The following is a 21,328-nucleotide window of genomic DNA, read 5'->3' as shown; positions in this document are numbered from 1 at the left end:
TTAAAGCTTTCCCTTTTATGTCCGTGCATTCATAAAAGTATTTCACACGTTTGAAGGTGTCTTTTTAAAAAACCCTTCCATTTTTTCCTTCACTCTTCTACTATTTCTTTTCACTTTTTAAAAGCAGTGGCTTTCTCTCCTCTTCATTTTCTCTCTTATCCTTCCTCATATTTCTATCTGTTCTTTCGCAGTTCCATCTCCATCCGCCCATTGCTACTACCGCATACGTCACACTTCTCTTCCATTTTGATGCCACTTCATTCAGTAACTCAAATGCCATCCTCCTCATTTCCCTGCCTAGGCGTTCCCCTTCACTTCAACTCATTCAGTATGCTTTGGTGCTCCACGCCGCCAAGACGCGGAAGAAATGGAAACTGAAAAATACTTTTCAGAGAAACGAGGCATTTCTTGAATTTGAAAAACGTTTCCTTACTTTCGCAATCTGGAATCTGACAAAAAATCAAACTTATTCAACTATACTTCCATCCTAATGAAGATTTTCAGGTCAAAGCTACATCACTCGAAAATAGGCGAGTAAAGTAAATACTCAATTAGATATTCATTTTTTTAGCTAACAGCTTGGTCAGTTTTCGTATCAATTCAGGAGTTAAGATACATGTAAATAGAACAAGTACCCCGACAACCGCTCTGTAGTAGTTGAATTTGAAATTTTCAACCTACATCGCCAAATGTATCTCATAACAAACATCCAGCAAATTGATTAATCCCGTATGGCTCATAACCCAGTTTAGACATATTTCCGTACAGGTCATTACCATCCACCTTCCTTTAACCAACATTAAATTCCCGAGAAAATACACCTCATAACATTGGATATTAAATAAAGGCACAGGGAATGTATTAACTGGCGTAATTAATTAAATACCAATACTTCAAAGGTTTGGACTATATAGCTGATATAAACCGACAATTTACAAAAAGGATTTTATTTGCAGAATCCTAAAAACATTTTTGCATATAAATGATATATGAATACTGAAAATTCATATCATATGGATTTTCAGGAGCATAATATGTGCATTGATTGAATATTGAACGATATTGATTCCAGCACAAACAATAATGACACCAGAAAATCATGTATTGTAAAAAAATTTGCAGTTTGTCATCACAATAACAGGTCATAAATGACACGACTAAATTGGGAGCAAATTTAGCCAAATATTGCGCCCCTACTCATAGAAGAGATAATTGAGTCCTATCTGCGTGAATCACAATGACCAAGCGTGTTTGTGAAAATGATGAAAAAAAAGAAACGTTGCAAAAAATCATTCGGCATTTGTGCTGATTCCGAATCAATTGACTCGAGTAAGCACTTCTTGTATTCTTTCATCCATTTACGCACGCATTCTCAAAAGCAAAAGAATGTTTAGGGGATCTTGTAATTGAAAATAAAACAGACTATCTCGGTGAAACAAATTTTTGTCTTCAACGGTTCTCCTGCATTCTAAGAATATAAAGGCCGTCCAACATTTAAAATTAATCATTAACCTCACATAATCTCTAACTTCTCTCATGCGCTCAACTTTATACTTCAAGAAAAACTGAAGAATTTGAATCACTCCCAATATTGCAAATTCATCCAACTGTATCTATTATATGGTGATCGGTGATTTATCATATCTCCAATTAAACCTCTCCCATACAACCGACCATTATATAAAATTAAAGCATACAGATATCATTAATGTCCATTTTAAGGGAACTCTTCAAAATCTTAAGCCCTTTTAGTAGTAATTATCCTGAGATTTAATGAATCAATCGATCATGGAAACGTAATCACTAACCAACATTTTTTCGCATTCTCTGGCCGGAACCTCATGTTCATAAAATGCAAATATCATATTATAACCAATTTGATACGAATTCTCAATAAATACCGGGTATTATTTGAATTTTTAAGCTCTTACAAAATGCAATTAATATTTTAACTGCCAAAAAATTAAATAGAACAAAGTTTCGTTGGGGTGTTTCCCATTTCTTGCTGCAGAAATATTAACTTGGTATTTCATCTAAATTTTTAACATAAGTCCATTTCATTAAAAATATCTATCATCGTTGTGAAAACTTCAGTTTGGTAAAGATAAGAACCCTCTCGTTATCTAATGCTTCGGAACTCAAAATCTCATATCATATATGAATTTTAATATAGCTCAACAGAAAATTCACAATATCTTTGTATATAGAACATAGCATCATACTAAAGATAACTAATGGCCAAAAGACATAGCGGAGCCATAAAGAACGATTGTCCTAAACGGAACTCTGATAAAAAATTCCAGTATTTTTTATTTCATATCTTCATGTCTCTAACCAAGTGTAATGAAAGATTATGAAACAAAATCCACAAAAAAGTAAAAAAGTTATATAAGCGAACATTAGTGAAAATCAGGAATACCAAATAAAATAAATAATTTGTTTACAACGCAAGAAAGTGTCAATAATAATGGAAACCATTTAGAATAGTTATTTTGCATAAGAACAGCCATGAGACTCCATTTTACAGTGATGTTCTTTTCTTGGCAGTACAGATTTTTTTTCAATTTTCATTTTATAATGGTTCTGCTAGCATTGACCAAAAGCAAACACTCAATTCTATTGAACTATATTTAATAGCTCTATCATTTCACTCATTAAATCACTAATAATACATCGAATTTGTATGCAATTTATGCAATTATTGTTACTACATTTCTAAGAACAACCTACTTTATTTTTCACCTGAATATATTTATAAATACTAACGGTTTTTGCATGCCTACAATACGCTTTTGTTATATCTATAAGCCATGATTTTCTCAAGAGAGATATTTTATAAGCTTTGGGAGTAAATACGCTTTTATGTCTTCGGAAAGTTTTGTAAACTCTCTTTTGGAAAAGTATTCTTCGAGCGACGAAACAAAAGCAACAATGATTCGTCAGCTGGATGAAGTTTCGATTTTTCTTCCTAATTAGTGATCCATTAATATGCTCACTGAGCATATGGATCAACATTTCTGGAATATTTCTTTCCAATATTATTAAATTCCTACATTTACTATTTAAGTCATGAAGTTTTCGTTCAGGAGCCACTAATAATTCATTAAACTATACAAAAAAATTGCTTTCATTAATATTCTAGGTTCTACTGAAGCCTATAAAATTTTGGACGCTGTTATGTAAAAAAAAGTTAAGAAATTAAATTTCAGAGGATTTTGAATTACAACAGTAGCATCAAAAATGTGTATCTACATAAAATATGAGGTTTTCATGCAACATGATAAGGAAAAATATGTAATGCATTCTTAAATATTAGACAGTACACATTTCAACATAAAAAAATGCAAAATAACGGCTGTTTACATTCTGCCACTTTACTCGTATAAACCAAATAACACCATTGTTAAAATACATGTTTCAACTCGAACGTATTTTTTAATAATAGGTTCACTTTTAATCGAACGTTTGATTCGATGAATTCGGCAATCTTTATGGCCGATGGTAAGGAAAAAAGAATGATTCAAAAGAAACGATTACAACACCCGATATTTATACAAACGTGCCATCATCATCCCTTTCTGCCCATGAGAAACATTAATGGCCGGAAAATTCAGATAAAAAAACGACCGTTGGGACATGAAAGATGGGTGCAATTTCATAATGGTGGAGTAAAAAATCGAAGAATCGAAGGGGTCTATGTGCCGACCGCGGTGAAAGGGAGACGTTGAGGAAGATGAGTCGAAGCAGTTAGCATTGATAGCAGCCGAGGGAACGAGGGTGGGGGTGAGTTTTTTTTCTGAGGAAGGACGATTTAGGGAGAGCCAGGGACCGAGGAGTGCGGTGGAGGCTTGCGGAGAGGAGGGGGTGTGTGAGCGTGTGCTGTAGCAGTCGACGAAAGGGGCACGCGAGTGTTTCGGGCACAGGGCACCGCATTGTGGCGCCCGGAGGAAAGCAATCTGTGAGCAACCGTGGAGAGCCGGCCTCGTTCATATCAACGGAGGTTTCTGTTGCCGGATAAAACTGTTCGTGGGCAAGCGTTTGAGAGTGATGATCGTCGATATGACATCTGCTTCAGGTTTTATTATTCGTGTTATTCTTTTTCAAAAAAATCTCGCAATAACTTGGATTCTTAGCTCTTTTCGGCACGAGTTACAAGTTAATATTTATCGGTGAAGACATTACATCGATTGGAAGGATAATCTGTTGGTCGTGTAAAGTAGGTATATACTTACGCAGGTAGCAGTATATAGTTTGTATGGGATACGAAACTTTGGAAGTGAATATACATATGTATATTTTTTACATATTAATTTATTTTAAACACTTTGTATACATACATATTTGTGTATATGTATATATATATATATATATATATATATATATATATATATATATACGCACACACATACATATATATTACTTCTCATTACTTCTCTAGCTTGACTATGAAGACGGAGCAGAATTCCGTCGAAATGATCAAGAAATAACGTGTGAGTGATCTTTTTATGTGTCTATATTGTTTGTGCTGTCCAATTCATTATTCGGCACTTCCGTGTTACGACGACGAAATCATCCATACATATTTATATACATATATATATATATATATATACCCATATACATACACAGATATATATGTATACATACATATATTTATATACATATATGTATAAGTATATTTAGGGATATATAATAGCTACTCAACGAAGGTAAATAATACCTTGCCATCGTATTCAAACTTTCGATAGGGCAACCATTTTCCCTTTCACATTGCAGATAGGAACAACAGGGAATTTTATTACTGCCTAAATTTCGATTTTTTATAAAAAAAAAGACTTATTGCATACAAAGTAAGCAGGTTTTTACTTTTATTGAAACTGGGATGGAAATCCTTTGAGTTTTGAAGCGAGCAAATTTGATTAAGCAATAGGCGTAATTGACTCAAGTTCAATTCTCCGACTGATGGAGTCATGAGGATTCCACGCCTTATCAACAGATTAGGCCACTCAGTAAAAATTTAAAAAAATTAATGCCCGCGATTATAAATTTAAATGTTTGTTTCCAAGTCATCAACTTGACTCAGATTCCCATGACCTCATTAGAATCAAAGGTATGCATTCCAAAATCAGTAATCGAAAAGTCTTTCTCCTATCTGCCGTTCCTTTTAGAAACACTAAACTATAGCTATTTTTACGGCTTTCCTTTCATATAACGTTTTGGCGGTTCATGCACGGTATGATATACGCTTACATTTACAACGTGTAAAAAATTAAATAGCTATTTTCTGTTTTGGAGATAAACATTTAAGGATAACGCCCTTTTAGCAACGCCTTCATCCGTGTTGGCCAAACGCCATAAAACAGCTTTCTAAAAAATAATTTTGTCCTATCCGTAACTTTATAAAATTTTACCGGAACTTCTAATAGCCATGAAAATACGGATTTTTTTTAACAGAAACAAAAGGAAAGGACACTCAAGCATGTAGGTTTTATGTTTCGACGGCACGGCCGTCTTCATCAGATTCTGAGGATGACGGCCGCGCCGTCGAAACGTCAAAACTACATATAAGAGTGTCCTATCTTTGTGTCTCTATGATTTAAAAATCGAAATCAATATTTTTATATATTTTTGCATCACCGAAGAGCATTCTATTTCGAATATGTATATATATATATATATATATATATATATATACACACATATATATACACATATACATACACACTCCCCAAAGTACAAAAATGTCAGAAATTAAATTGAATTGAAGATAATGCTATGATTTGTTACATAAAATATGAGGGAAGGCACTAAGGAGGGAAAAATGCACCTACAATGATCAAGAAATAAAATTAAATACTAACTCCGTCATAAAATTGTTATTATTGCCATTTACGGTATAATTAAATGATTTCATCTGCAGTCTTGAAAAACGCTATCATGTATTATCCGTATCTTAAAACTTATAAATTAGGTTGTCATGATGTTCAAAACTACTAAATGTCAAATTCTACCTTTTATCTTTTTGATTTATCGATGTATTTAGCTTTAAATTAATTTCTTAAATAATACGCTAATAATAAGCCCTCGTACGCCGGCAAAACGTCTCAGGGCACCCATCGCCTTGGAAAATTAACGAGCATTTGATTTATTTTTATAATAATCAAACTCCCACTCCAACTTTTCTTCGTTCCCACTGGTCACCCATTAGCGAACTAATTAAGAACTTAAAGCCACACCGCGTGATTACACATTCCACTCCACCAATCCTGACAGCTTCTCATTTCCACGGGAAGTGCTGCTTGAATCTAAGGTGTCTTTAAGCCCGCTAATTGAGTCATCTCAGACAATTAGACGGCGCTTTCAAGACTTAACAAGCGCACAAAAAGAGGAAAGTTGCGGAGGCGTGGATGCACGCTGCGACCTTCGATCTCATTGGCCAGTATAATCGGTAATCGGAAATAATCGGTTATTTTTGCCGCTCGCAGCGGCCCTAATTAATGGCTGCGCTTCTATTTGCTACTCTCCTCCGAAAAGGAGATGGACAAAACTTCCTCGGGAGCTTTTCGATGAAACAAAAAATAAAAAAATGGAAGGAACCTTATTTTCTCATTTAAAAAGTGCTTCCGGTCTGAGCTCGCCTCCTTCACTCGCCGGAGCCACCATCTAATGCTGGAAAACGGTCGTTTTATCCGCACGGCCGTCTCAACCGACTCAACCCTTCCCATTCCCCAGTCCAATTTTTTTCGACAACTTCTTTTCCCAAGCCCGTCGCTAATTCTAATGGCACGCCACTACCCACTCTTAATGTTGCACATTTATAAACGCATCCGCATCCTTTTCTAAAAAGGCTCGTCTTATGAGATAAATCATGACTTAAGACACTTCTTATTCCTTCAAAAAGAAACCTGAGCGTTTATTTTTTTTAAATACCAAATTGTAACTGGTAAATATAATTTAACTGAATATCCAAATTTACTCTTTCTCTCTCTCAGCGTAGGGCCAAAATTAAGTTCAAGTGTCTAATTAGAAATAATTGTTATAAAATACGCATAAAGCTTGATACGTTTTGGCTTTTCCGATGTGGATGCGATTATAAACAGAAAACGTATCCTGCGTTTTACATTTATAACCTAAAAACTTACGAACACAATATAAATATTAGAGAATAAGCAAAGAATAATTATTCAATTTAAAACTTTTTCCCCTATTTTTCACAGCTACTCGAATATCAAAGCAGAATAATCTTCTTAATAAGGCTCTAGATGAACATTTGTCTCTTATTTCATCCAACTGCAGATTCACTCTATGGAACTCTTGAATGGCGAAGTACTCTATGCCTTTGTTGAAAGTGCACTTTTTTATATGGGTAAGAGACACTCATTCATCGGGTTCCTTATGGACTTTTCAAGCCCTCCTTTACCGCCATCATTTCATCATGACTGTGACAACTTTGCTTTGATTTCGAAAACTTTTACTTTCGAATCTTTCTGCCCACTCATTTAGTGGCGCTTCCGTCATCCTACGCTCCATCTGCATAGAAAACCAAGCCAACAGCCCTATCTATTTACTGGAGAACACGTTCCGTAACAGCTGGGAAGGGACATTTCAAAATGGCGGATTATAATCGCAGCTAGTCAACTTTCAATTGCCTGCTTGGATGGATCATTGCTGTAATTCTCGCTCAATAGTATTCTCGGAGATGTATTGCAGGATAAGTAACGTTTCAGGCAAGAATAAAATATAGATATCTGGCCCATAAGATTAGAAAAATTATTAATTATAATTAATAGAATTATATATATTTATATACATATACATATATGTAAAGCTATAATGTATAGATAGGAAGTTGCGCAAATATTCAATTTAACAACTATACCTAATTCCGTAAAAAGTTCTAACCTAAGGTTGACAATTTGAAAATATCGCTTTTAAAAAGTTATCCTTTTGCTGATTTACTGAGTAATTTACATTTCATTCGATCTATACAAGGTGTGATCAAAAAACTAATTTTATTCTGCGCAAACCATTCAACGGATCGAAACACAGTGTGCCATCTAGCGACATAATATATCTGACGACTGACACGAGAGGTGTTTTGTTTGTTTAAGTCGAGTCGTTACGCAGCAGCAACGGTACGTGTCTTTACCTGTTCGTCGCCGCGTGCACCGGCAGCAATGAAGGAGCTAGTGGACAGCGGTGTGCGTGAAATTTTGTTTCAAACTTGGCAAAAGTACTACGGAGACATTTGAAATGATTCAGCAAGATTTTTTTAATGAAGCCATGAGTCGAAGCCAGTGTTTTGAATGATACAGTCGTTTTAACTCGGGCAGAACCTCGACAGATGAAGATTCGCGAACGGGGCGGCCTTCCACTACGACAGACCCCAACCACGTCAATTTGGTGAACAATTTGGTGCGGGAAAATCGCCGTTTAACTATTAGTGAGATAGCCGAGGAAGTAAACATTAGTTTTGGTTCCTGTCAGGCAATTTTGACAGACATTTTAGATAACGCATGGCAGATAACGCGCCGGTCCACACGGCGCTGATCATGACAAGGTTTTTCGCCAGAACTGAAACTCCCGTGATCCCGCAGCCACCCTACCCTCCAGATGTGGCTCCATCAGATTTTTTTTATTTGCAAAGTTAAAGTCAACCTTGTAAGGGCACCGATTCGACTCTGTTGCAGACATTAAAACTAATTGTATGGCGAACCTGAAGAGGGCCCCTAAGGCGGCTTACCAGGCAGGGTTCGAGAGCTGGAAGAAACGTTGGCAAAGGTGTGTCGTCAGACATTGCATGAACTATGATGGCGACATGTTCGAGTAAGCTGTACCAGTCGAAATAAACAAGTTATAATATCAGTCCTGCCTTTTTTTGATCACACCTTGTATTTACGTAAAACTAAAATTTTAGCATAGAAATGCAATAAAATATAAACTCATAACTATCTATTGTTATTTTATTTTTTGGCATTTAATACTTCTTTTGCTATGAATTCCAATAAAATATTTGCGCGGGTAACAATCAAACCAAAAATTTTAATATAGTGCGCTCTTGTTTACAAAACAACCATGAATTCACTAAAAATCAAATAAGATTCAAGAAAACGATTTAATGCATGGCGCCATAATATTATTATAAAAAGTGGACTGCCAATACTAAGAAATGTTATATTGTTCCAATGTGAGGGGAACATCCTAGATAATTTAATCATAATAATTTAATATAATTAGTTTTGCAAGACAATGCATTTTGTAATTCAGGAGAAAAAACAAAAAATATTCGGGAAGATAGGAAGGGAGATTTAGAGTATTAGGAAAATGGAAGACATTGCAGAGGGATTACAGGGATTACAGGGATTACAGAAACTAGAAGTACCACTGAGATGGAAGAGGTAACTGAATATTAATCCGTCTTTATTATACTAATCTTATTAAAAGCAGTATGATATTACAATCTGAGCATATTCCTGTCAACCGAGTTCATGACCTCGCAACCTCGGGATCGGATATTACCAATAAACCAAACAAATAATTGGATAAAATCTTAGTTTTGTGGAGTTTATTTCGCCAATCATGGTTAATTGTGACTTAAACCTATATAAATATAATCAAATATAATATTAGAAAGAGTATAACATTTTACGTCGATATTTAAATTTACAGTAACAAATGTTTTCAATCGTCATTACCGACCGATACACCTGTAAATCTGTCAAAATAGTCAATAAAAGTTATCTTTATCAATTCGTATCAAGGAATTCGTTATGCATTCGACAGATTTGACTCCATAATTTTTAGGGTAAATTCTACTCAAATTAGCTATACCAAAGTTTGAGTGATGAATAACGAAATAGTATACCAAAAATACAACGTAAAAGACACACAAACTGCCGTCAATCGAAAGTTTGACGTCAACATGTAGAAAGTCGTTTCTATTCACATTCGCTCCTATGCGCAAAACACGATTTCAAAGATTACATAATCCCGCCTACCTCTTTTCGAAATCCTTCCTTCCAGGTGCTAGCCACTCCTCGATCATGACGTCATTTAGAACAAGGTTTATCATAGAAACAAAACGTTAGGCACACAAAAAAATATTACGGTTTATGCTACACTAATCAGCGTCCAGTCTGTCGAGTTGTTGACTGAGTTTTGGAGAGCCAATAGAGAAACTCGTCGTTTAGATTAAACATATTTGAAAACTTACTAATCTGAGCTGAAATTTAAAAACAGGGAAATGTGATAATTTTCGGCCATTAAAATGCTATTCGACCTCGTGGTGAGGTAACGCCTCACTCGTTAATTCAAAATGTGTGGCTTCGAATCCAAACACAGAAGATTTTTTTCAGGTTTTCAATAGCACTATGTCCCTATTGTTCAATATTTCCTTTGGTTTATCATAATGTATGGTCATACTTGAGGATTACTTGGACATAATATTCAATTACTGTAATTAATCTATAAGCAAACCCACTTTGAAAGTTGACAGTATCGGCATTTAGCAAGGAATTATGTTCGTTCTATTCACAACATATTTCATCACCTATCACGAATATTCCAAAAAAATAGCTTGATTAATACTCCAGTAAATTTATTAAATGAATCCAAAATTAAATGAGATATCCAAGGATATATCCAGCAATATAGCTGCCCAAACTTCACTTTCATCCAATTTTCTACGCTGAATAAGTTAAAAGGAACAAATATATTCTGCAACAATTTCCAATAGAATAGCTAAAATGTAAGATATAGGGATTGATATAAACGAGAGATGGGTGTCAGTTGATTCTACATATATATTTTGAGTGATTTTTTACTTAAGGAACTCGGGCATAAAAATTGGGAGTGTTATGACAAATAAACGGAAGCTTTTCGTCTTTGCTGAACATAAATTCATCTGGCATTGTTATGTTTTAAACTCTTTTGACTATGGAGAAGTTTAATAATAATACTTTTAGCATATTGCAAACAAATACCATAAATGTTTTGGGCGATCAAACCACCACCTGTTATTTCAGAAAACTGAACATACAGAGGAAAATATACTCTTTAATTTACCCTTTTTAACCAAACTAACCGGATTCACACGAAACCTATAGCTATTCTTATGCATACAAATTTGAATTATGCTACTACGTGGCAGTAACAGGAAATAAATGACAAATCCACACACTCAAAACAACATCAATTATAGCCAGCAATCAATAAGCAAGACTATTCCTAGTTGGTCCACAACAACGAAAGAGATATAATTAGACTAGTGTGGACTTGAAGAAATTAAGTTCAAAGTCTTAATAAGTGCGGTGACAAAAGAACCAATGTTTCTTAGATGATCACCCATTTGACCCCAACAAATTATTTTTCTCGCGAAATAGAGCTATAATATTGATACAAACTTGAAAAAACTAAAGGACATTTCCATATTCAGGTGAAGTGACTTGAGGTGTTGTCTGTACAATATCATGCGAAAAAATACTTTGGCCCTTGAAACGAAAACAAATGCTCAGTTTTTTGCGAGTAGTTAGGTATGCATGTGATTTGACAGCGATGGTCATTTTGCAAACGCTGAACGGCGTAGCAATTATCTATGGTATTTCGAAGACGGAATTAATGCTATCGAAGTAAAATTAATGAATGAATTGGGAGAGAAAGGAAAAGAAGAGAAAAACATAGAATCAGAACGATGAGTGACCTGGGTGATGGCAGAAAAACGAAATGGGTAGTGATTTTGGGACACTAGGAGGGAGGAGCATCGGACAGGGCCGTTCGGGTGTGTCCAGTCAGGGAGCGAACGCCCTCACAACGCCATGTGACGTCACCATCGCCTCCTCGTTCTCCTCTTTCCAAGTTTCTTGCTCGGTGCCCTTTGCCGGCTTACTTCCCCCCCACCCATTCACCACTTTTTAAAGACGTATATCCTCCTCATCTCTTCCATCCCCCTCTCTCTCTCTCTCTTCCCACCTTTTTTCCGTTCTTTTCATCCCTATAACCACCCACCGAAGGCCGTCTGGGGCGACCTCTCCCATCAGCAGCAATCGTTCGTTACCACACCCCTCCTCACTTGCGAGCATCTCTCGCTTTTGTTACCCCAATGCCCCCACTTGACCGACAATCTGTTATCATTCCTGGCCTTTTTGTTGAATACTTTCAGCGATTCGAGCGTGAGATTCGGTTCATCCCGTTGCAGAATTCGTAACGAATGATTTGGCAGCGGGAACTACCGTCGCTCGCGGAAGACTTGCGAGTCCTGAGGACATTGGGGGGCAGCATCTCGTACTTTCTGGTCAGATGCAGACTTCCTCGCTTAGGGCGGATGGAAAGTGGAAGGGTGGAGGGGAGAGTGGTTATAGTCCCATGGAATCATTCCGGAAGAAATCACGACTATATGTTATGCCATTTTATAGTAGGTGGTCACTAATCAAAATTGGGGATCATCGGTGCATTGCTAACGTGATCACAGGGGAAAAGGGAATTTTTAGCGAAGCCATACATTACTAATGATAGGATCAAACTGAATAGGGTCGTAAATCTTTATTTGATGTTACCGAAAACCCGGACGTGGGCACAGGATGGACGAAGTTCGACTTCAGGTGGGGAATCAGCAGACCTTAAGACATATGTGATCTTAGAGTATACAGACTGCGGACTCTATGCATTATTTTCCGCTACAGAATAAAAAATTCTTGTAGCGTGTTCAGATCATAAATTTACAAATCTTTGATTGCACGATAACTATTATTTTCAATTAATATTTCATACATTTCTCTTCGCCTCTCAACATCACTTTTATAAATGTGATGCATGAAGTTTCACATCAAATTTACAGGCTCTGACTGAAGGTGTCTCTGAAATATAACATTTGCCTTAAAATACACTAATACTTCACCCTCATCTCGAAATTAGGTTCTAAATACGTATGTACACTTTAACCAGTAATACGAATCAACGGCAGGGACTAGAGTGCCGAGAATGCCTAGAAATTTCGTAATTGAGTTTTATATAGGAACCTCATTCCAAAGAAACTGCGGGAGATGCCGCAACAGTAACTTTTAACGGAGTCATCCGCTAATGTGCATTTCAATGCAACAATTGTTGCATTGAAATGCACATTAGCGGATGACTCCGTTAAAAGTTACTGTTGCGGCATCTCCCGCAGTTTCTTTGGAATTTGTCAAAGGGAAAACACCATACGTGTTTAAAGTTGGCTTTAACCTCGTGGACAGTGGCGCCTCGCGCACGACTACGAATGCATGTGACATTGTATGTACGGTATTTCGTCATAACATCTAGTTCCTTTAAAAGCCCCAAAATTTCAGAGTTTAAGAGGACGCCTCGGTAGCTTAAGTGGCTAAAGCACTCGACCGGATATTGAGGGATCTGGGTTCGAGTCCCAGTCAAGGCGAATGATTTTTACGCTCTGAAATTGTTGCATTGATAGGAACCTCATATTTGACCCGTCCATGAATATATATACATATCCATGAATATAGCAATATATACATGACAATGGGACAAAAAAGGCAAACGAGGCTGTTGGGAAAAAGAGGGTTAGAATTTGGAGTAGAAAAAAGAGGAAGGAAGAGTTTTATTTGGCCGAATTCAGAGTTATTATAGCGGAGGGGTTTACCCCGACTACTTCTTTGGGTAAGTTTTAATTCTCAAAACAAAAAAGAAAAGAAGCCTTTTGTGGGAGCTAGAGGGTCATGACTTTAATTTTTCATCCAGGAAAGGCAGTGAAAAGTATTTATCAACATAAGTACATGAAGGAGGGCTGATTACCACATCAGTGAAATCATTATTGTTTCAGAAAAGTAGGGAGACGCTTGATATAATAGCAATAGTAAGAACAGTATTGGAGCCGATTTTGAACAGTACCAGGATGTATGTATCAAAAATTAGAGTTCCTTAGAGGGAAAGGGACCTAAGCGAAACTAATGTACATGACTCAGACTGCACCAGTAAGGACGAAGATTCAAGTTTGATAGGGGTAGGACGGGGACAAGACGGTTTACCGATGTCGCCATTATTTTTTAATACATGCTAAGCAGAGGTAGAGGAAATTTTGAGCATAGGGATGGAATTAGGTGGTAACTCTATGAAAAAATTAAATTTGCGAACGATTTCGCTTTAGTTAGCTAGTCAGTTGATGGAAAAATATCGCTGCTACGCTTATTGTGGGAGAGGTTGAGAAGTTTGAGATAAAAATAAAACAAAAAATCAAACCAATAAGATAATCATGAAATCGGAAGAACAAAGCTAAAGTTAAAAAACCGAAAAGAATGGTAAAATTAGAACAGGTTGTACACTTTACTTATTTGAGAGGTATTTTCAATTAAAATGGGTGAAGTATTAAGAACATTACACAAGTATTGACGAGGTATGTGCAATTAGGCTTTTACAAAGAGGAGGAAGTTAATGGCAGTGATTTCAAGTTAAGACGAAAAAAAATGATTAATAAAAACGTGATATGGAACGTAGATTATACGATTCCAAACCTTGGTCATTAAGAAGAGAATATAAGCGAAGATGAAGGCTTTTGATGTAAAGAAGTATAGAGAATTAAAATGAAGATCAAGGAAGTCATAAGCTGATGTGTTAAAAGGGTTACAGAACGTGAGGAATCTGTAGGTGGAGGATCGCAGGAGGCAGATTGAGAATATAACGATAGAGAGTGGCATGTTGAAGACCTTGTTAGGAAGGAAGATAGCATTAAGCTTTGTGTGTTCGAAATAAATTAAAAAATAGAAATATTAGACCATATGAAAGACCGTACAAATATGAAGAGCTAAATAAGGAAAATGTGTGGAAAAAGTATTTATTTTTTTCCTAAGTGCTACGGTGGTATACAAGTAGATTTTAATGCAACTGAAAAAGTGGTCAAAAAGAATGTGAAGAGTTGTAAGATGTGACCTATTAGATAGGATTAATTGTGTAGGATAAAAATCAAATAAAAAGGGATTAAAATAAATACAGTGAAGCACTAAAACTATTCAGTATGAAATTTGATAATGCCAGGGCCTTCAATTACTTAGGGTCAACGTTAAGCCAACATCAGTCATTTCAGAAGGAATTACTCAGAGATATCTGCAGGTAATGCAGTTATGCCCTTATTAATCTCTAATATTCTGCATTATCAGTTCAAACTTAAAATATGCAACGCAGCAATAAGATCAGCTGGGGCATACGGCTGTATGAATGGACTTTAGCAAAGAAAAACGAAAAAAAGTCTTAACAGTTTTGAAAGAAAAATACTAAAAGGATAAAGACTAAAAAGAATAAAGTAAATGTAGAATTAAAAGAACTGATAAATAAAGAAACAATAGACCGCTTCGTAAGTGGCAAAAATCCTATGGATAGGTTATATAACACGTATAAGTACGACTGAGTCAAGGACGACAAAGCATATTTATACATGGATACAATATTAAAATGAGCCCAGAGAGAGACCTTAGAAATGATGAACGGGAAATATTATGGAAGATTTACGAAGAGGAAATAGTACTAACGCTGAAGAAGCTAGATAAAGATTGAAGAGAATGGGAGTAATTAATAGAGGCTAACATCCGTTGAGGGTTGTGGGGTCCAAGAAAGAAGAAGATAGTTTTCAGGGATGAACGACATCCATTCAATAAAAACCCACCAAATACAATAAATTAAAAATTAAGGAATCTCTGACTTTAAGTAATTTACGTGAAGATATTCAGGAACAATTAATAATCATTCATATCACATTTAATTCAATTAATAATTCTTATCCGGACTATCCAGCCCAATAAAAATCTATGGTGGAAACAACAAAATACTCTGATGATTAGCTGCTCTAAATAGATTTATCTAAACACTATAAGCAATACTTCACAAATTGATTATTTTTTTACAAAAATTATTTCATGAAGTAATAATATTGAAAACTTCAGTAGCACATTGTCTTCTAAAATTCAATAGAGTCCAATACTCTGGAGTTCAGCAAATGAACGGGTTCCTGGGGCTTTGGTAATTTGCTTCCCCTTTACGCCTAAAAATGGGGATATTAACAAAAGCTATTGCTCGACAAAATGACTCCCTACCTCGAATTCTCCTGCTGATTTTTTTAACAAGTTATTTTCATAGTTAATAGAAAGGTAAGTAAAAGTTCCAACCTTCCAGTGCATTTCGTCCCACGCGACCATTTTTCAGTTCCCTAGAGCTTCTATGCAGAAAGGATACTAAGAGATATAGGAGACCGTCAAACTGAAAGTAATACGCATATTTCAATTACAGAACTTCAAAAATGATCTGATTTAATTAGTTCCCATTTTGTTCTACGCCTATTTTAAAATTTAAGAGTCGTTGACTTTTCTAGGGTATTCGAAAGATTACTCGATTCGTCTCCCTCTATGCCTTCCTCCATACTTCCCAATCTCCAAAAGGGGGTATTCTCCCCTTTTCTTCTCATATTCGGGAACTAACGAACGCTCTTGCGGAGCTAGAGCCGATTGAGAAGTTCGGTACGGGAATGAATGAATAAGCGAGCGAAGGAATGAATGGACGAACGAATACCCACAACCGTCAGCCTCCGATTCAAAACTCTCCCTCTCTCCAACGCGGAGGGCTAGCTAGCCTTTACGCCCACCGTCGTGCCCTAGAAAAAGGTCACGACCAATAAATAACGTCGGCGGATCCGCGGGAAAAAATATACAGATTGATGCACGCTTCGGAAGGAAAAATTAATAGCTGACTTGGAGGCATTGCGGATGGCAAATGACTAATGATTGATCAGTTAAAAGTAGTGATTAAACTGGTGGATAAGACCGATCGCCTCTAATGTCTTCATGTCTCTACATTGTCCATTGAGATTGATATGGCAAGGGGCTTCGGTGAAATCTGTCCCGTTTCCTAGCATATTTTAAGAAACCAGGATTTAAAACCCTCGGAGCCAACAAAAGAAATTGGGGCTATTTGGTGCTAAGGGTTTCCAGCTATTAAAGATTAACTGGACTTGAAATATACATAGTATTATTATAATGGGTCTTAAAATGGGATGACATTTGAATGGATTTACGTATAACTGGCTTTAAAATATGTATCGTATATTTTATCTAATCGCAGCATCAAATAATCCTAAAGCAAGGGAAATCTCAAGGTGAGGTTCCTTTTATTGCCTGAGAAATTGGTTTTTAGAATTAGGAATATTAATAATATTATGAAATAATCGTGATTCATGATGTAGTACCTTTTTATGCATAAATGTAAACAACGTAAACGGCTAAGAAAAGTCTTTTCACTCCCAGTTACCCTTCTACATTCATTACTAATTATCAGTAAAAAGTACCTGCTTCGGCTAAATTGCGCACTCATATATTTGGTAAGCATTTATAGTTACTACTTTAACACGGACTGCTACAAGAATTATGATTAATTATTTGCATAATGAAGACCGTTACAAAACTATTTCTGTGACAAGAGTCGCAATACATAATGATAAGATAAATTATATTAAACGTTCGACATAAATTAACAGCCAGTTAACGCTAAGGAACAATCATTAAAAATTTCTCTGTAATCGAATACCCGAAAACATCAGAAGCCTATGTTCTTCTCTTAAAGTTCTTCATTCGTAACTATTTCAATTATATGTCTTTTAATTTTTTAAACTGCTTTCCATTACTGCTTACTCGGGAGAATATTTGTTGGCTGGACTTATTTTTACAATAAGCTTATCATGCTGAAGTGATATTTATCAATCTTCAAAAGTATATTATTAGAACGTCATTAAAGGCATCCTATAGAGGACACTGTAAAAACAAATGGGGAACAAATAAATGGCTCTGCTCAATTCGACCTTCATTGATAATTGTCTTAGTATTTATTATGACTCATGATTGTAGGGTGCTAAATAACTTTAGAGGATAAAATGAAATAGCAGTTTTCAAATAATGAATATAAAATGATCATCTTCATACTCTTTATTTACCATAATATTTCTTCGCCCCGAATTGCAATGAAGTAAGTAATAAATGAAAAACAGAGACTCAGTCAACCTGGAAGGAGCACCTTAAGTAATTATATTTTGACAGACCTCGAAAGTAACCTACAACATCAAAACGATTTTATAATTCAAGTGTATTTCATTTTTGACATTCCAAAAGAAATGCTCAATGGAGCATTTAACCAATGGCATGACTATGGTTTAAAATTTCACAAAATATCAAATAATATGAAATGTTCATCCACTAATTTTCTCTGCATAGAAAAGACGGATAAACGATTAGGTTAACATTAAATAGCCTAATACTTCTTAGATGTTCGGTTATTTTCACCGTATTTCACTGGACGCATGAACGGTATAATTGGCATGAGGCACGAAATGTTCGAAAAAAGAATTAAATATTTTGAGCACTCGTAGCAATACTATTCCTTGTGTTCCAAAGCTAAGCAGCCGCGGGTTTAATCCAGAACTTGGGAGCTCCTAATCAGGCCCGAGTTCCACATGTCGAGTAAAAATGACCTAAGAGGTGGAATGAAAATCAGAAAGAAAAAAAAAGGAATTAAAGCTGTAGAAGGCTCGAGATAAAATGGCGGGAAAACTGCAGCGCAAGTGATAGATACTTATGAGGGACGTGATCGGAGGAGAGCGGAAAGGTGAAGTGACACGAGAGGGAAAAAGAGGCCGCGTGGGCGACAAGAGAGGAGTGGGAGATGAGAAGGAGGGGTGAGGGAAGCGGAATGAGAGGAGATCGAGGGAGGGGAGTGATCCAGAGGCAGAGAGAAACGGCCATTTAACGCCCACTCGCGCCGGCGGCGGCTCCCGCAAACCGTTGATCGCTGAACGCCACCTGCGGCAACTTGCGGCGGCGGTGGTGGCGCTGGACCATTACGACGCCCAAGGCGTCGGAATCCTCAGTTTGGATCTCTTGGCGAGCGGCCTGGCGAAAATCCTCCTCACTCCGGTGCCGAGCAATAACTTCTATTCTCCCAGCGGTTAGCATAATGGTTGCTACTTGCTTTTATCGTGGCCAAACTAATCTAGTAAAAGGCAACCTCAATTAGACCTTTTAATGAGAGTCCTTTACTGTGTGCTATTAAGTCTGCCAAAAAATGTTACACACTATTTCATCGAACAATCCGACTAAGTTGAGCTGTTTTAACAGACGTCGTTACATAACAATCATCAAGGCGTAATGACAATCTGGATACCCTCACTTTTGACGAAAATCTTTGAGGTTAGACTATCAGAAAGCTATTTAAAAGCTCTATCAATATAAATATTCCGACTGAAAAATATTTAAATAGGATAATTTGCAGTTCAATAGGGATTCCCCGATCTTAGAGCTAAAAACTGCCAAATATAGTATTAATCTCGGGCTGCAAAGCAAAATAAGACCGCACCCATGATTTTTTCTGACAAATATAAATTAGAGGTATGGCAATCAGATACTTACTAGATGTCCTCCAAACGCTTTGCCAGGCATAGAAGGTGAGGATAAGTGTCTTATGTCACAGACTGAACTCTCTGTAACGTTTTACGAGACGATTAAGTGATGAAATCTAATATTTCTTTGACGTTTTGTCTTCTACCATGTACAACTAGAATACATTCCAGCTGAATGAAGAATCTCCTGATTTCCATCCTACTACCCTCTCGTGCCTTTGAACCTCGACCTCTCTACCGCTAGATAAGCTGAAGTTTTATTCCCTATTCGAACATCAGGATTCGCTCCATAATCCGATCGAATACTACACCCAAGTAGACTAAAGGCTTTATATGTGCATTATGACTCAGAAATAACGAGAAATACGCCGGAGAATGGAAAATATCATGAGACATTTCATCATTATAAATTGATGACATAAGTACATGCTAACCAATGTGCCATAGTGCGTCTTATTTATAGCACTTTCTCAGATCTCCCCTTATGCTTGATTAATTGTTTGTCATTTTATCATGCTGCACGTCAAATTTTTCAATGGGACCAAAACAGCTCTGGCTAGTCGGTGCTGGAGAGGATTGATGAAACTCAATTTAAGTGAGAAATGGAAAGGCACGCAATAAAAGTCTTAAAAGAAAGGGGCTAGTAACAAAAAAGCATATAAATTTGACGCTAATAAGGGCATGCGAAATAGTGATGGGTATAGCAGAAAGAAAAATTAAAGGAAAACATTAAGGTGGAAAACCAAAACAGACTTGAGGACAAAGACAAATAAAAGAATAGGGAATGATCAGGAGTTGAAAAAATTGACTATCAAAGAATAGAGTGTTCCAACAAGATGAGACAGGAAAGAATGATCCATACTATATTTGGTGCCGAGGGAGGTCAGGTACAATAAATAAAGAAACCAAACATCCCCATCTCTCTACGCATTGCAGAGTTCTACAGCTAATTTATACCATTTACATAAGGTGAGAATGTGAATGAATCGTGGAAAAAAGAGATGATGTAGTTTGAATAAGTATACACAGACCTATATCATCAAAAGAAGACAGAACTATTCTCTTCTCGCACACATCTTTAATCCCTTCTAAAATAAAGATGAGCATTACATAGAGCCTAACATGTTTCTCTCGAGTCATTTTATCAGGATAGATAGTATTACTAAAATTTGTATTACTTAAACTATAGATCATTACTGCCAAGAGAAGAAAAATTTTGATTTGAAAGATTATCCTCGCTTAATTCTTAAAGTATTAGCATTGCCCGACCTGTTATTCACCATGACAGTAATAAAACAAATACTCGTTTTAATGTTTCAGGCAATAAACATACACTTTGATATGAAATTTTAGTCATTGGAAGGATTTATTATAAGTACTTTCACTTAGCGCAACGCAATAGTTATGACAAAAAAACGGGATTTGTATGCACGGCATGCAATTACTGCGAGCTATATGGTGTTCACAAACATAGAAATATAAATTACAGGATTGGACATTTACACTTCGCGCCTTTCTCACTCCCTTCGTATTTTAAACGTCAGGATGAATTGCGAAACGGCTGCTTAGACCATCTGGACGTATATTTCAGGTCTATGGATGCCCCGGGAGGGCTAGAAGGACCTAACCAATTTATTTTGAAAAGAAAATTTTCAACCATTTTTTTCACCTAATCTAAAACTCTAAAATTTCGCCGACAAAACTAAGTGTCAATTAAAACCTTTCAACCAGACACATTGCAGAATTTGGCTTCGGATACGAAACTTTCCCATTCGACATAAACACAGTCAAGGGGATACGGGATATAATATATTTTGCTGGGAGAGCTAATTGAATAACATTATTCAGTGAACTCATTACAGAGTTGGCGAGGATTCAAAACCAGAGCACTTCCCTCGACAAACCGAAGAC

Source organism: Hetaerina americana, unplaced genomic scaffold (assembly GCF_022747635.1).
Source record: "Hetaerina americana unplaced genomic scaffold, ioHetAmer1.1.p SCAF_26, whole genome shotgun sequence".
NCBI lineage: Eukaryota > Metazoa > Arthropoda > Insecta > Odonata > Calopterygidae > Hetaerina > Hetaerina americana.
The sequence above is the reverse complement of the archived record's forward strand: the minus strand, read 5'-3'. Positions refer to the sequence as shown.